The sequence below is a fragment of the Plectropomus leopardus genome, chromosome 17 (assembly GCF_026936395.1).
Source record: "Plectropomus leopardus strain MGB_pleo_1.0 chromosome 17, ASM2693639v1, whole genome shotgun sequence".
In the NCBI taxonomy this organism is placed as follows: Eukaryota; Metazoa; Chordata; class Actinopteri; order Perciformes; family Serranidae; genus Plectropomus; species Plectropomus leopardus.
The window spans coordinates 5,238,537-5,257,138 of NC_142192.1; the positions used below are offsets into that span (position 1 = coordinate 5,238,537).

The following is an 18,602-nucleotide window of genomic DNA, read 5'->3' on the forward strand; positions in this document are numbered from 1 at the left end:
GGCCAGGTGAACTCCAGAAAGTGCTTCGCATAAATGTGCTTGAAGTCTGTAATTAAGAATCTATCTCAAAACCTGCTGTTTGATTCTCGGCTTCGACGTTGATGCGTTTGATCTCATCACAGACAGGTGAAAGAGAAAAAACACAAAGGAGAAGGTGCTGAAAGACCAGTGGAGTGTAAGACAAAAAGGCTTTGATTATCTCTTTTAGCGAATCTCACTGACTCACACGTCAAACCTGAAAAGGTGAAAGCTGCAGACAGTGTTACGTAAGAGATGATCTGTCTGCGGAGTCAGTCACAGATACACTGCGGGTTCTTACCACAGCTGAAATATTCCCTCTTTTAATGATAATGATTTTTTTTTTCTACCAAGACTGCTGGCATAGCGTTCATAAATATTTCAAAATATAATTATAAGAGATTACTTGGAAATTAAGTCAAAGTCACCCCTGGAGGAGACTGAAAAAATATAGTGTGCTTTTCATTTTTTCCCCTATTTACTCAAGTGTTATTAATTACAGCAAATATTCTTTGCTTTATTTGTGTCAGTTAATTATGTGTAGATTAATTACAGTATGAGAATATATGGCGCACAATATGTGACTCCTCCCCCCATGAAATGTTGTGTAATAGTGTGAAATATGTATTTCCACAACATCTTTAATCTTTTTTTTAGACTCAGCCCTCTGTTGTGTTTCTGGTCGCAGACCTTCGCGATGGTGCTAAAATATTATGATGACAGATTTTACGATGCAACGTCTTTTTACTAACAGGTTGATCTTACTTCAACCCTTTGAAACTTAAGCGGCTTGGCTGAAATTCTTCCAGAAACAATGGGGGAAAAAGCAATTAGCATCTTTGTATGAAATGATACAGAAACTGCAAGAAATTTGTATAAAAAATAAAGAATATAAATGTATAAATATAAAAAAAAGGGAAAATGTTCAAGGAAAACAAAGAAAACGCTAGGGAAAATTATTATAACTAAGACTATTTATAATTAACACACTTACATATTTTCAATTATATTACCAAAAAATATCATTTTAAGCACTTATTTCAGGTATTTTTTTTATTTGTTTGTTGTTGTTTTTTTAACTTTCTTTTATTTATCTATCTATTTATTTATTTTTGATAATTTTAAGGTAGTTTTCTTGTACGTGTTTAAACTATTTTTTGTGTGATTGTTTTGTTAATTTCGGGTCGTTTCTTCCTTAGCTGCTCTTTGCTCTTCTGTATTTTAAAAAGAAATGAAAGATAATACATAATATATAAAAATATACAAATATGACTGACGACTTTGCAACCAGCAGACCAGCACAGTTAACTTGGTTTACTGAAGTTGCCAAAACTTTGGAAGATTAAGTCAATTTCACTTGTCTTTTTATAAGTTACAACAACTTAAAAAAATTACATAAATACAAAAACAAATAAGTTAATTAGATATAAAGTAAACACAGCAGTTATATTTTGTTAACCTTTTCAAGGCAATCTGTTTCCTAGATTTTTTAAAAATAAAATCAAGTTATGAAATTTCCAATGTAGGGAGAAAACTACTCGCACTGTGGTTAGAAAGGTCCAGGTGTGAATGTTTTCGAGCGTGAATTCATAAGCAAATAATTTCCCTCAGCATTTGCTCAGTCAACAGTTCTGTTCCATGGAGACGTCATTCCAGCCGCCCGCCCTCACAGAAACTCTCTCAGATTGAGCCTCATGCATTTTTCAAAGTATACACATAGGTTTGCATATAGCATCGTTTCTGCCCCAGAGACCTGAAGCCTGCTAAACCCATTAAAGAGCGTGTGAGTGTCTGACCGACAAAGCTCGAGCTGCAAGCTTTCACACAGCAGCAGCAGCAGCAGCAGCAATAAACGTCTATATTTACTTGGAAAAGTAGGCATCGTGATGAAAAGTGGTGAAGATCTGTCGACCGTTTTATGTGTAATGATCTTTAGTGCTGCAGTGGTAAAGTCGAACTGAACGCGTTACCACGGACAGTAAAAGCGGTGATGTTTTTGGTTGATCAGTGTCATGGCTCTCTCTGACAAGATGAAGCTATTTCCAGCAGCCCATTTTTCCTCAAGTGTCTTGTACGCTCTGTTTTGAACACGGTGTATGTTATGAAGAAATTAACTTAATAATCCTCACATCATAACAGCATTTAGTTGTTCGTTTACTTTCAATACTTCATTACAGTTTATATCATAAAAATAACTTGGCATACTTAATATCCGATTCATTGTGACTTTTACTCAAGTAATACTTTGATACATGACATTAACTTTTACCAAAGTCATTTTCCTTAAAGATGTTTGTACTTTTACTCAAATGTGACTTTCAGGTACAGGTTCAGGGGATGCTGTTTAATGACACTTCCTCAAAGTTATATCATGTCGAAAAAATGTCATAATATGACATTTAAAGAAATAATTAAAAACAGAAAAAAATCGTATATACTATGTCCAAAACAGTCCCGGTATAGCATTACTTACTACACTATGCCGTTTTTAATGATTTTTGAAGGTCATGTTGTCCAAAAATCAGAAAAAGCGAAATAGTATAGTATGTCGTCCAAAAATCCTAAAGAATGATATAGACTTTACGACTTTACTAGGTCGATATGTAAGATTTTTGGATGTCTTTTTTTCTGATTTTTATTCATCCTTTTTCCCCACTTGTTTTAACTGACAGCTTTAGTCAATTTTTTTTTTTTTTTAAATAACAAATTAACATTATTGTAAAAAATATATATTTTTTCATAAATGTAATGACACAACATTATATACAAATTGACCAGGGTCAGTTTTTTGGGAAAATATTGACTATGAAACACTTTCTTAGATCATAGATTGATTTATGCAAAAACACTTAATACTTCCAGCCATCTTGTTGCTTTTACTTTTAATAATTTACTCTTTCTCTAATATTTCAATTTCATCTTTAAATTTAATGTCATGTTAAAGTTATAATGAAAGCTTACTTTCTGAAAAGAATAATTTGATTTTTTTAAGTACACAATGACTTTTCAAGAACTTTTTTCAACATACTATATTATGTCGTTTTCAGCCAATTTTTTTCATCATGCTATACTATGACATTTGTTGACATACTGCAGTATATATTGTTGTTAGCAGTTGTTTTTTAATTTTTTGAAATGCTATAATATGGATGTTTTCAGACTTTTCTTGGATACCATGAAGTCATTCAACATGCTATAGTATGTAGTTTTCAGCAGTGTTTTCGACATGATGTATTTTGCCATTTTTTGCCATACTATACTACACGCTTTTAAGTGATTTTGAACATGCAATAATATGACAATTTTGGCCATGTTTTGGACATGCTGTACAGACTTTTTCATGGGAATGGTAAATTATGACTGAATTCAATATTGCTATATTACATTGTTTTCAGCTGTTTTTTGGACATGTTGTATTTTGAAGTTTTTTGCCATACTTAACTATGTTCTTTTCAGGCAGGTTTTTTTGGCATGCTTTACTATGATGTGATTCAACATGAACATATTATGTTGTTTACAGCTGGTTTAGGAACAGCTGGTGTATCTCAATGTTTAGTTGCCATGCTGTAATATGAAGTTTTTTGTGGATTTTTTCAAGAGCTATATGTTTGTTGTTTCAACAGATTATAGTATAAGCTGCCTCAACATGCTGTAATATGACTTTAATTAGCATTTGGAGCAAACACATTTTTAACCATTTTCCCTGTGCTATAGTATGGCTTTTTTTCGTGACACTGTACTTTTGCTCAAAATGCTGAAAATATTGACTTTTTGGAACATTTTTTCAGCAGGCTATACTATAAACTGCCTCAACATGCTGTACTATGACTTTTTTAAAATTTGGAGCATTGACTTTTTTGACCATTTTTCCCTGCGCTATAGTATGGCTTTTTTGCCATACTGTAATTTGGCTTAAAACTCTCAAAATATTGACTTTTAGGACAGTTGTTTTCAGAAGGCTATAATACAAATACCCTCGACATGCTGTACTGTGACTTTATTTTAAACATTCAGAGCAAACATTTTTCCCTGTGCTATACTATGGCTTTTTTTTTTTTTTTTTAACATTCTATACTTTGGCTTAAAATGCTTAAAACGTTGACTTTTTAGACATTTTTTTGAGCAAACTATACTATAAACTGCTAGAAGAGGCTATACTGTTACTGTTTTTTAACATTTGGAGTGATTTATTTTTTGACCATTTTCCCTGGGGAAAAGTGCCATACTATAGCTCAGGGAAAAAAGGTCAGAAAAGTCATACTACAGCATGTTAAGGAAGTTTTTACTATAGCCTGATGAATAAACTGCCCAAAAAGTCAATATTTTGAGCGTTTTAAGCCAAAATATGGGATGGAAAAAAAAAACATACTATAGCTCAGGGAAAATGGTCAAAAAAGTTATCACTCAGAATGCTTAAAAAGCATAATAGGACAGCTTTTTTAGGTCATTTATAGTATAGCCTAATGAAAAAAAAAGTCCAAAAAGTCAATATTTGAAGCGTCAAGCATTTTGAGTCAAAGTACAGAATGGGGGGAAAAAGTCATACTATAGCACAGGGAAAAATGGTCAAAAAAGTCATCACTCAGAATGCTTTCAAAAGTCATAGGACAGCATGTTTAGGTCTTTTTAGGATAACCGGATGAATAACCTGTCCAAAAAGTCAATATTTTGAGCGTTTTGAATCAAAGTACAGAATGGTGAAAAAAGCCATACTATAGCACAGGGAAAAATGGTCAAAAAGTCATCACTCAGAATGCCTTGAAACGTCATGCGGCACCATGTTTAGCTCTTTTTTAGTATAGCCTGATGAAAAAAAAGTCCAAAAAGTCAATATTTTAAGTGTTTTGAGTCAAAGTACAGAATGGGGAAAAAAGCCATACTATAGCTCAGGGAAAAATCGTCAAAAAGTCATATCTCAGAATGCTTTAAAAAGTCATAGGACAGGTTGTTTAGTTCTTTTTAAGTGTAGCCTGATGAAAAAAATGTCCAAAAAGTCAACATTTTAAGCGTTTTGAGTCAAAGTACAGAATGGGGGGAAAAAGCCATACTATAGCACAGGGAAAATTGGTCAAAAAAGTAATCAGTCAGAATGCTTTAAAAAGTCATGGGCCAGCATTTTTAGCTCTTTTTAAGTATAGCCTGATGAATAAAATGTCCAAAAAGTCAATATTTTTAGAGTTTTGAGCCAAAGTGCAGAATGGGGAAAAAAGCCATACTATAGCACAGGGAAAAATGATCAAAAAAGTCATCACTCAGAATGCTTTACAAAGTCACAGGACACGTTGTTTAGGTCTTTTTTTAGAATAGCCTGATGAAAAAAAAAGTCCAAAAAGTCAATATTTGAAGCGTTTTGAGTCAAAGTACAGAATGGGGGGAAAAAGTCATACTATAGCACAGCACAGAGAAAAATTAGTCAAAAAGTCATCAGTCAGAATGCTTTAAAAAGTCGTAGGACAGCTTTTTTAGTTCATTTTTAGTATAGCCTGATGAAAAAAACATAAAAAAATTCAATATTTTTAGAGTTTTGAGCCAAAGTACAGAATGGGGGAAAAAGCCATACTATAGCACAGGGAAAAATGGTCAAAAAAGTCATCACTCAGAATGCTTTGAAAAGTCACAGGACAGTTGTTTTAGTTTGTTTTTAGTATAGCCTGATGAAAAAACCATCCAAAATATCTATATTTTTAGAGTTTTGAGCCAAAGTGCAGAATGGGGAAAAAAGCCATACTATAGCTCAGGGAAAAATGGTCAAAAAAGTCATCACTCAGAATGCTTTAAAAAGTCATAGGACAGCTTGTTTAGGTCTTTTTTAGTATAGCCTGATGAAAAAAACATCCAAAAAGTCAATATTTTAAGCGTTTTGAGTCAAAGTACAGAATGGGGAAAAAAGCCATACTATAGCACAGCACAGGGAAAAATCGTCAAAAAGAGTCATCACTCAGAATGCTTTAAAAAGTCATGCGGCACCATGTTTAGCTCTTTTTTAGTATAGCCTGATGAAAAAATGTCCAAAAAGTCAATATTTTAAGCGTTTTGAGTCAAAGTACAGAATGGGGAAAAAGCCATACTATAGCTCAGGGAAAAATGGTCAAAAGTCATCACTCAGAATGCTTTAAAAAGTCATTGGACAGGTTGTTCAGGTCTTTTTAGTATAGCCTGATGAATAAAATGTCCAAAAAGTCAATATTTTAAGCGTTTTGAGTCAAAGTACAGAATGGTGAAAAAAGCCATACTATAGCTCAGGGAAAAATGGTCAAAAAGAGTCATCACTCAGAATGCTTTAAAAAGTCATGCGGCACCATGTTTAGCTCTTTTTTAGTATAGCCTGATGAAAAAATGTCCAAAAGTCAATATTTAAGCGTTTTGAGTCAAAGTACAGAATGGGGGAAAAAAGCCATACTATAGCACAGGGAAAAATGGTCAAAAAAGTCATCACTCAGAATGCTTTAAAAAGTCATTGGACAGGTTGTTCAGGTCTTTTTTAGTATAGCCTGATGAAAAAAACATCCAAAAAGTCAATATTTTAAGCGTTTTGAGTCAAAGTACAGAATGGGGAAAAAAGCCATACTATAGCACAGCACAGGGAAAAATCGTCAAAAAAGTCATCAGTCAGAATGCTTTAAAAAGTCGTAGGACAGCTTTTTTAGTTCATTTTTAGTATAGCCTGATGAAAAAAACATAAAAAAATTCAATATTTTTAGAGTTTTGAGTCAAAGTACAGAATGGGGAAAAAAGCCATACTATAGCACAGGGAAAAATCGTCAAAAAGTCATCGCTCAGAATGCTTTAAAAAGTCACAGGACAGTTGTTTTAGTTTGTTTTTAGTATAGCCTGATGAAAAAACCATCCAAAATATCTATATTTTTAGAGTTTTGAGCCAAAGTGCAGAATGGGGAAAAAAGCCATACTATAGCTCAGGGAAAAATGGTCAAAAAAGTCATCACTCAGAATGCTTTAAAAAGTCATTGGACAGGTTGTTCAGGTCTTTTTTAGTATAGCCTGATGAAAAAAACATCCAAAAAGTCAATATTTTAAGCGTTTTGAGTCAAAGTACAGAATGGGGAAAAAAGCCATACTATAGCACAGCACAGGGAAAATTCGTCAAAAAAGTCATCACTCAGAATGCTTTGAAACGTCATGCGGCACCATGTTTAGCTCTTTTTTAGTATAGCCTGATGAAAAAAATGTCCAAAAAGTCAATATTTTAAGCGTTTTGAGTCAAAGTACAGAATGGGGGAAAAAGCCATACTATAGCTCAGGGAAAAATGGTCAAAAAAGTCATCACTCAGAATGCTTTAAAAGTCATTGGACAGGTTGTTCAGGTCTTTTTAGTATAGCCTGATGAAAAAACATCCAAAAAGTCAATATTTTAAGCGTTTTGAGTCAAAGTACAGAATGGGAAAAAAAGCCATACTATAGCACAGGGAAAAATGGTCAAAAAAGTCATCACTCAGAATGCTTTAAAAAGTCGTAGGACATCTTTTTTAGTTCATTTTTAGTATAGCCTGATGAAAAAAACATCCAAAAATTCTATATTTTTAGAGTTTTGAGCCAAAGTACAGAATGGGGAAAAAAGCCATACTATAGCTCAGGGAAAAATGGTCAAAAAAGTCATCACTCAGAATGCTTTAAAAAGTCATTGGACAGGTTGTTCAGGTCTTTTTTAGTATAGCCTGATGAAAAAAACATCCAAAAATTCTATATTTTAAGCGTTTTGAGTCAAAGTACAGAATGGGGAAAAAAGCCATACTATAGCTCAGGGAAAAATGGTCAAAAAAGTCATCAGTCAGAATGCTTTAAAAAGTCGTAGGACATCTTTTTTAGTTCATTTTTAGTATAGCCTGATGAAAAAAACATCCAAAAATTCTATATTTTTAGAGTTTTGAGCCAAAGTACAGAATGGGGAAAAAAAGCCATACTATAGCACAGGGAAAAATGGTCAAAAAAGTCATCACTCAGAATGCTTTGAAACATCATGCGGCACCATGTTTAGCTCTTTTTTAGTATAGCCTGGTGAAAAAAATGTCCAAAAAGTCAATATTTTAAGCGTTTTGAGTCAAAGTACAGAATGGGGGAAAAAGCCATACTATAGCTCAGGGAAAAATGGTCAAAAAAGTCATCACTCAGAATGCTTTAAAAAGTCATAGGACATCTTTTTTAGTTCATTTTTAGTATAGCCTGATGAAAAAAACATCCAAAAATTCTATATTTTAAGCGTTTTGAGCCAAAGTACAGAATGGGGAAAAAAGCCATACTATAGCACAGGGACAAAATGGTCAAAAAAGTCATCACTCAGAATGCTTTGAAACGTCATGCGGCACCATGTTTAGCTCTTTTTTAGTATAGCCTGGTGAAAAAAATGTCCAAAAAGTCAATATTTAGAGCGTTTTGAGTCAAAGTACAGAATGGGGAAAAAAGCCATATTATAGCACAGCACAGGAAAAATTAGTCAAAAAAGTCATCAGTCAGAATGCTTTAAAAAGTCATTGGACAGGTTGTTCAGGTCTTTTTTAGTATAGCCTGATGAAAAAAACATCCAAAAAGTCAATATTTTAAGCGTTTCGAGTCAAAGTACAGAATGGGGAAAAAAGCCATATTATAGCACAGCACAGGAAAAATTAGTCAAAAAAGTCATCAGTCAGAATGCTTTAAAAAGTCATAGGACAGCTTTTTTAGTTCATTTTTAGTATAGCCTGATGAAAAAAACATAAAAAAAAATCAATATTTTTAGAGTTTTGAGCCAAAGTACAGAATGGGGGAAAAAAGCCATACTATAGCACAGGGAAAAATGGTCAAAAAAGTCATCACTCAGAATGCTTTGAAAAGTCACAGGACAGTTGTTTTAGTTCATTTTTAGTATAGCCTGATGAAAAAACCATCCAAAATATCTATATTTTTAGAGTTTTGAGCCAAAGTGCAGAATGGGGAAAAAAGCCATACTATAGCTCAGGGAAAAATGGTCAAAAAAGTCATCACTCAGAATGCTTTAAAAAGTCATTGGACAGGTTGTTCAGGTCTTTTTTAGTATAGCCTGATGAAAAAAACATCCAAAAAGTCAATATTTTAAGCGTTTTGAGTCAAAGTACAGAATGGGGAAAAAAGCCATACTATAGCTCAGGGAAAAATGGTCAAAAAAGTCATCACTCAGAATGCTTTAAAAAGTCGTAGGACATCTTTTTTAGTTCATTTTTAGTATAGCCTGATGAAAAAAACATCCAAAAATTCTATATTTTTAGAGTTTTGAGCCAAAGTACAGAATGGGGAAAAAAGCCATACTATAGCACAGGGAAAAAATTTCCAAAAAGTCATATCTCAGAATGTTTTAAAAAGTCATAGGACAGCATGTTTAGCTCTTTTTAGGATAACCGGATGAATGACCTGTCCAAAAAGTCAATATTTAGAGCGTTTTGAGTCAAAGTACAGAATGGGGAAAAAAGCCATACTATAGCACAGGGAAAAATCGTCAAAAAGTCATATCTCAGAATGCTTTAAAAAGTCACAGGACAGGTTGTTTGGATCTTTTTTAGTATAGACTGATGAAAAATACATCCAAAAATTCTATATTTTTACAGTTTTGAGTCAAAGTACAGAATGGGGAAAAAAGCCATACTATAGCACAGGGAAAAATGGTCAAAAAAGTCATCACTCAGAATGCCTTGAAACATCATGCGGCACCATGTTTAGCTCTTTTTTAGTATAGCCTGATGAAAAAAACATCCAAAAAGTCAATATTTTAAGCGTTTTGAGTCAAAGTACAGAATGGGGAAAAAAGCCATACTATAGCTCAGGGAAAAATGGTCAAAAAAGTCATCACTCAGAATTTTTTAAAAAGTCATGGGCCAGCATTTTTAGCTCTTTTTTAGTATAGCCTGGTGAAAAAAATGTCCAAAAAGTCAATATTTTGAACGTTTTGAGTCAAAGTACAGAATGGGGAAAAAAGCCATACTATAGCACAGGGAAAAATCGTCAAAAAGTCATATCTCAGAATGCTTTAAAAAGTCATGGGCCAGCATTTTTAGCTCTTTTTTAGTATAGCCTGGTGAAAAAAATGTCCAAAAAGTCAATATTTAGAGCGTTTTGAGTCAAAGTACAGAATGGGGAAAAAAGCCATACTATAGCACAGGGAAAAATCGTCAAAAAGTCATCACTCAGAATGCTTTAAAAAGTCGTAGGACAGCTTATTTAGGTTGTTTATATTATATTCTGACGACTAAACTTTCCAAAAAGTCAATATTTTGACAGTTTTGAGCCAAAGTACAGAATGGGGAAAAAAGCCATACTATAGCTCAGGGAAAAATGGTCAAAAAAGTCATCACTCAGAATGCTTTAAAAAGTCATGGGGCAGCATGTTTAGCTCTTTTTAAGTAGAGCCTGATGAATAAAATGTCCAAAAAGTCAATATTTTAAGCGTTTTGAGTCAAAGTACAGAATGGTGAAAAAAGCCATACTATAGCTCAGGGAAAAATGGTCAAAAAGAGTCATCACTCAGAATGCTTTAAAAAGTCATAGGACAGCTTGTTTAGGTTGTTTATATTATATTCTTACGACTAAACTTTCCAAAAAGTCAATATTTTGACAGTTTTGAGCCAAAGTACAGAATGGGGAAAAAAGCCATACTATAGCACAGGGAAAAATGGTCAAAAAAGTCATCACTCAGAATGCTTTAAAAAGTCGTAGGACAGCTTTTTTAGTTCATTTTTAGTATAGCCTGATGAAAAAAACATCCAAAAAGTCAATATTTTAAGCGTTTTGAGTCAAAGTACAGAATGGGGAAAAAAGCCATACTATAGCTCAGGGAAAAATGGTCAAAAAGAGTCATCACTCAGAATGCTTTAAAAAGTCATGCGGCACCATGTTTAGCTCTTTTTAAGTATAGCCTGGTGAAAAAAATGTCCAAAAAGTCAATATTTAGAGCGTTTTGTGTCAAAGTACAGAATGGGGAAAAAGCCATACTATAGCTCAGGGAAAAATGGTCAAAAAAGTCATCACTCAGAATGCTTTAAAAAGTCATTGGACAGGTTGTTCAGGTCTTTTTTAGTATAGCCTGATGAAAAAAACATCCAAAAAGTCAATATTTTAAGCGTTTTGAGTCAAAGTACAGAATGGGGAAAAAAGCCATACTATAGCACAGCACAGGGAAAAATCGTCAAAAAAGTCATCAGTCAGAATGCTTTAAAAAGTCATAGGACAGCTTTTTTAGTTCATTTTTAGTATAGCCTGATGAAAAAAACATAAAAAAAATCAATATTTTTAGAGTTTTGAGCCAAAGTACAGAATGGGGGAAAAAAGCCATACTATAGCACAGGGAAAAATGGTCAAAAAAGTCATCGCTCAGAATGCTTTAAAAAGTCACAGGACAGTTGTTTTAGTTTGTTTTTAGTATAGCCTGATGAAAAAACCATCCAAAATATCTATATTTTTAGAGTTTTGAGCCAAAGTGCAGAATGGGGAAAAAAGCCATACTATAGCTCAGGGAAAAATGGTCAAAAAAGTCATCACTCAGAATGCTTTAAAAAGTCATTGGACAGGTTGTTCAGGTCTTTTTTAGTATAGCCTGATGAAAAAAACATCCAAAAAGTCAATATTTTAAGCGTTTTGAGTCAAAGTACAGAATGGGGAAAAAAGCCATACTATAGCACAGCACATGGAAAATGGTCAAAAAGTCATCACTCAGAATGCTTTGAAGCGTCATGCGGCACCATGTTTAGCTCTTTTTTAGTATAGCCTGATGAAAAAAATGTCCAAAAAGTCAATATTTTAAGCGTTTTGAGTCAAAGTACAGAATGGGGAAAAATGCCATACTATAGCTCAGGGAAAAATGGTCAAAAAAGTCATCACTCAGAATGCTTTAAAAAGTCATTGGACAGGTTGTTCAGGTCTTTTTTAGTATAGCCTGATGAAAAAAACATCCAAAAAGTCAATATTTTAAGCGTTTTGAGTCAAAGTACAGAATGGGAAAAAAAGCCATACTATAGCACAGGGAAAAATGGTCAAAAAAGTCATCACTCAGAATGCTTTGAAACGTCATGCGGCACCATGTTTAGCTCTTTTTTAGTATAGCCTGGTGAAAAAAATGTCCAAAAAGTCAATATTTAGAGCGTTTTGAGTCAAAGTACAGAATGGGGAAAAAAGCCATACTATAGCACAGGGAAAAATGGTCAAAAAAGTCATCACTCAGAATGCTTTAAAAAGTCATTGGACAGGTTGTTCAGGTCTTTTTTAGTATAGCCTGATGAAAAAAACATCCAAAAAGTCAATATTTTAAGCGTTTCGAGTCAAAGTACAGAATGGGGAAAAAAGCCATACTATAGCACAGCACAGGAAAAATTAGTCAAAAAAGTCATCAGTCAGAATGCTTTAAAAAGTCATAGGACAGCTTTTTTAGTTCATTTTTAGTATAGCCTGATGAAAAAAACATAAAAAAAATCAATATTTTTAGAGTTTTGAGCCAAAGTACAGAATGGGGGAAAAAAGCCATACTATAGCACAGGGAAAAATGGTCAAAAAAGTCATCGCTCAGAATGCTTTAAAAAGTCACAGGACAGTTGTTTTAGTTTGTTGTTAGTATAGCCTGATGAAAAAACCATCCAAAATATCTATATTTTTAGAGTTTTGAGCCAAAGTGCAGAATGGGGAAAAAAGCCATACTATAGCTCAGGGAAAAATGGTCAAAAAAGTCATCACTCAGAATGCTTTAAAAAGTCATTGGACAGGTTGTTCAGGTCTTTTTTAGTATAGCCTGATGAAAAAAACATCCAAAAAGTCAATATTTTAAGCGTTTCGAGTCAAAGTACAGAATGGGGAAAAAAGCCATACTATAGCACAGCACAGGAAAATGGTCAAAAAGTCATCACTCAGAATGCTTTGAAACGTCATGCGGCACCATGTTTAGCTCTTTTTTAGTATAGCCTGATGAAAAAAATGTCCAAAAAGTCAATATTTTAAGCGTTTTGAGTCAAAGTACAGAATGGGGAAAAATGCCATACTATAGCTCAGGGAAAAATGGTCAAAAAAGTCATCACTCAGAATGCTTTGAAAAGTCATAGGACATCTTTTTTAGTTCATTTTTAGTATAGCCTGATGAAAAGAAATCCAAAAATTCTACATTTTTAGAGTTTTGAGCCAAAGTACAGAATGGGGAAAAAAGCCATACTATAGCACAGGGAAAAATGGTCAAAAAGTCATCACTCAGAATGCTTTGAAACGTCATGCGGCACCATGTTTAGCTCTTTTTTAGTATAGCCTGGTGAAAAAAATGTCCAAAAAGTCAATATTTAGAGCGTTTTGAGTCAAAGTACAGAATGGGGAAAAAAGCCATACTATAGCACAGGGAAAAATGGTCAAAAAAGTCATCACTCAGAATGCTTTAAAAAGTCATTGGACAGGTTGTTCAGGTCTTTTTTAGTATAGCCTGATGAAAAAAACATCCAAAAAGTCAATATTTTAAGCGTTTTGAGTCAAAGTACAGAATGGGGAAAAAAGCCATACTATAGCACAGGGAAAAATGGTCAAAAAAGTCATCACTCAGAATGCTTTAAAAAGTCATAGGACAGCTTTTTTAGTTCATTTTTAGTATAGCCTGATGAAAAAAACATAAAAAAATTCAATATTTTTAGAGTTTTGAGCCAAAGTACAGAATGGGGAAAAAAAAGCCATACTATAGCTCAGGGAAAAATGGTGAAAAAAGTCATCACTCAGAATGCTTTAAAAAGTCGTAGGACATCTTTTTTAGTTCATTTTTAGTATAGCCTGATGAAAAAACCATCCAAAAATTCAATATTTTTAGAGTTTTGAGCCAAAGTACAGAATGGGGAAAAAAGCCATACTATAGCACAGGGAAAAAATTTCCAAAAAGTCATATCTCAGAATGTTTTAAAAAGTCATAGGACAGCATGTTTAGCTCTTTTTAGGATAACCGGATGAATGACCTGTCCAAAAAGTCAATATTTTGAACGTTTTGAGTCAAAGTACAGAATGGGGAAAAAAGCCATACTATAGCACAGGGAAAAATCGTCAAAAAGTCATATCTCAGAATGCTTTAAAAAGTCACAGGACAGGTTGTTTAGGTCTTTTTTAGTATAGACTGATGAAAAATACATCCAAAAATTCTATATTTTTACAGTTTTGAGTCAAAGTACAGAATGGGGAAAAAAGCCATACTATAGCACAGGGAAAAATGGTCAAAAAAGTCATCACTCAGAATGCCTTGAAACATCATGTGGCACCATGTTTAGCTCTTTTTTAGTATAGCCTGATGAAAAAAACATCCAAAAAGTCAATATTTTATGCGTTTTGAGTCAAAGTACAGAATGGGGAAAAAAGCCATACTATAGCTCAGGGAAAAATGGTCAAAAAAGTCATCATTCAGAATTTTTTAAAAAGTCATGGGCCAGCATTTTTAGCTCTTTTTTAGTATAGCCTGGTGAAAAAAATGTCCAAAAAGTCAATATTTAGAGCGTTTTGAGCCAAAGTACAGAATGGTGAAAAAAGCCATACTATAGCTCAGGGAAAATGTTAAAAAAAGTCACCACTCAGAATGTTTTAAAAAGTCATGGGGCAGCATGTTTAGCTCTTTTTAAGTATAGCCTGATGAATAAAATGTCCAAAAAGTCAATATTTTAAGCGTTTTGAGTCAAAGTACAGAATGGGGGAAAAAAGCCATACTATAGCACAGGGAAAAATGGTCAAAAAAGTCATCACTCAGAATGCTTTAAAAAGTCATTGGATAGCTTATTTAGGTTGTTTATATTATATTCTGACGACTAAACTTTCCAAAAAGTCAATATTTTGACAGGTTTGATGCAAAGTACAGAATGGGGAAAAAGCCATACTATAGCTCAGGGAAAAATCGTCAAAAAGTCATATCTCAGAATGCTTTAAAAAGTCACAGGACAGGTTGTTTGGGTCTTTTTTAGTATAGACTGATGAAAAATACATCCAAAAATTCTATATTTTTACAGTTTTGAGTCAAAGTACAGAATGGGGAAAAAAGCCATACTATAGCACAGGGAAAAATGGTCAAAAAAGTCATCACTCAGAATGCCTTGAAACATCATGTGGCACCATGTTTAGCTCTTTTTTAGTATAGCCTGATGAAAAAAACATCCAAAAAGTCAATATTTTATGCGTTTTGAGTCAAAGTACAGAATGGGGAAAAAAGCCATACTATAGCTCAGGGAAAAATGGTCAAAAAAGTCATCATTCAGAATTTTTTAAAAAGTCATGGGCCAGCATTTTTAGCTCTTTTTTAGTATAGCCTGATGAAAAAAATGTCTAAAAAGTCAATATTTAGAGCGTTTTGAGTCAAAGTACAGAATGGGGAAAAAAGCCATACTATAGCACAGGGAAAAATCGTCAAAAAGTCATCACTCAGAATGCTTTAAAAAGTCATGGGCCAGCATTTTTAGCTCTTTTTTAGTATAGCCTGGTGAATAAAATGTCCAAAAAGTCAATATTCAGAGCGTTTTGAGTCAAAGTACAGAATGGGGAAAAAAGCCATACTATAGCACAGGGAAAAATCGTCAAAAAGTCATCACTCAGAATGCTTTAGAAAGTCATTGGACAGCTTATTTAGGTTGTTTATATTATATTCTGACGACTAAACTTTCCAAAAAGTCAATATTTTGACAGGTTTGATGCAAAGTACAGAATGGGGAAAAAGCCATACTATAGCACAGGGAAAAATGGTCAAAAAAGTCATCACTCAGAATGCTTTGAAACGTCATGCGGCAGCATGTTTAGCTCCTTTTTAGTATAGCCTGATGAAAAAAATGTCCAAAAAGTCAATATTTTAAGCGTTTTGAGTCAAAGTACAGAATGGGGAAAAAAGCCATACTATATATAGCACAGGGAAAAATCGTCAAAAAGTCATATCTCAGAATGCTTTAAAAAGTCACAGGACAGGTTGTTTAGGTCTTTTTTAGTATAGACTGATGAATAAAATGTCCAAAAAGTCAATATTTTGAGCGTTTTGAATCAAAGTACAGAATGGTGAAAAAAGCCATACTATAGCTCAGGGAAAAATGGTCAAAAAAGTCATCACTCAGAATGCTTTAAAAAGTCATTGGACAGCTTGTTTAGGTTGTTTATATCATATTCTGACGACTAAACTTTCCAAAAAGTCAATATTTTGACAGTTTTGAGTCAAAGTACAGAATGGGGAAAAAAGCCATACTATAGCTCAGGGAAAAATGGTCGAAAAAGTCATCACTCAGAATGCTTTAAAAAGTCATAGGACAGCTTTTTTAGTTCATTTTTAGTATAGCCTGATGAAAAAAACATAAAAAAATTCAATATTTTTAGAGTTTTGAGCCAAAGTACAGAATGGGGGAAAAAAGCCATACTTTAGCACAGGGAAAAATGGTCGAAAAAGTCATCACTCAGAATGCTTTAAAAAGTCATTGGACAGGTTGTTCAGGTCTTTTTTAGTATAGCCTGATGAAAAAAACATCCAAAAAGTCAATATTTTAAGTGTTTTGAGTCAAAGTACAGAATGGGGAAAAAAGCCATACTATAGCACAGGGAAAATTGGTCAAAAAAGACATCAGTCAGAATGCTTTAAAAAGTCACAGGACAGTTGTTTTAGTTTGTTTTTAGTATAGCCTGATGAAAAAACCATCCAAAATATTTATATTTTTAGAGTTTTGAGCCAAAGTGCAGAATGGGGAAAAAAGCCATACTATAGCTCAGGGAAAAATGGTCAAAAAAGTCATCACTCAGAATGCTTTAAAAAGTCATAGGAGTCACAGCATGTTTAGGTCGTGTATGTTATATTCTGATGAAAAAACAATCCAAAAAGTCAACATTTTGAGCGTTTTTAGAAAAAGTACAGAAGGGGAAAAAAGCCATACTATAGCACAGGGAAAACTGGTCAAACTGTAGTTTGGTTTATAATGCTCAAAAATCGACTTTTTGGACTGTTTTTTAGCAGGATATACTATAAACGGTTTAAACATGCTATACTCATACTTTTTTAACATTTGGAGCGATCAATTTTTTGACCATTTTCCCTGTGCTATAGTATGGCTTTCTTTGTTATATTGTACTTTGGCTTAAAAATATTTACTTTTTGGACCGTTTATTCTCCAGGCTGTACTATAAACTGTTTAAACATGCTGTACTATGACATTTTTTTAACATTCAGAGTGATACATTTTTTAACCATTTTCCCTGTGCTATAGCATGGCTTTTTTTTGTCATACTGTACTTTCGCTTAAAATACTCAAATTATTTCCTTTTGGGACCGCTTTTTCAGCAAGCTTTTCTACAACTACCCTCAATATGCAATCACTTTTTTGACATCTTTCCCTGTGCTATAGTATGGCCATACTCTAATTTGGCTTAAAATGCTTAAAATATTAATTTTTTGGATGGTTTTTTCAATAGGCAAAATTATAAACTGCCTCATCATGCAGTACTATGACTTTTTCAGCATTTGGAAGACCACTTTTTTGACCATTTTCCCTGTCCTATAGTGTGGCTTTTTTTTTTACATAACCATACCCATACTTTGGTTTAAAAAGCTCAAAATATTTACTTCTTGGAACTTTTTTCCAACAGGCTATACTATAAACTGCCTCATCATGCAGTACTATAACTTTATTTAGCATTTGGAGCGATTACTTGTTTGACTACTTTTCCCTGTGCTATAGTATTGCTTTTTTGACATAAAGTAATTTGGCTGTAAACACACAGCGTTTTTGGGCTGTATTTTCAACAGGCTATACCATAAAGTGCCTCAACATGCTGCACTACGACTTCATTTAGCATTTGGAGTGATCACTTTTTTGACCATTTTTGGACATGCCATACTATGATGTTATTCAACATGCTTTGTTATGTTGTTCTCAGCCGAATTCTTAAAGTGCTATAATTTAATGTTTTTGGATGTTTTTTGGACATGCTCTACTACGAGGTCATTCGACATGCTATATAATGCCATTTTCAGTCGTTTTTTGGATATGTATTTTGACTATATTTTCCTCATACACTATGACAAACAAATCCAATATTTCGGTCTTTTTTTGGATATGCTTTATCATGACGTTATTCGACATGCTATATTATGTTGTTTTCAGTTTCTTTTTGGACATGTTGTATTTTGACATTTTTTGCCATACTATTATATGACGTTTCCAGCCAATTGTCTGACATGCAATAATACGACGTTGTTGGACATTTTTTGGACATGCTATATTATGACGTTGTTCGACATGCTATATTATGCCTTTTTTTTTTTTTTTTACATTTTTGGACATTTTTCAGCAGTATTTTGACAATTTTTGCCATACTATAATATGTCGTCTTCAGACGTTTTTCAGACGACATGCAATAATATGATGATTTTGGCCATTTTTTGGACATGCTATACTATGACGTTATTCGACATGCTTTTTTATGTTGTTTTAAGCCTTTTTTTTGGTCATGTTGTATTTTGATGTGTTTTGCTATACTATACCATGTTCTTTCAGGCGATTTTTTGAAGTGCTATAACTTTTTAGACATGCTATATTATGACATTTGATATGCTATATTATGGCGTTTTCAGCTGTTTTTTTTGTTTGTATTTGTTTGTATTTGTTGTA

The 18,602-nt window shown here is 33.3% G+C and overlaps 1 protein-coding gene across 2 annotated transcripts in view; it reads right to left on the reverse strand.

The window, feature by feature from the left end:
• kcng2 (potassium voltage-gated channel, subfamily G, member 2) overlaps window positions 1-18,602 on the reverse strand; it is a 56,394-nt gene that overhangs the window by 3,971 nt on the left and 33,821 nt on the right. The window lies entirely within an intron of this gene.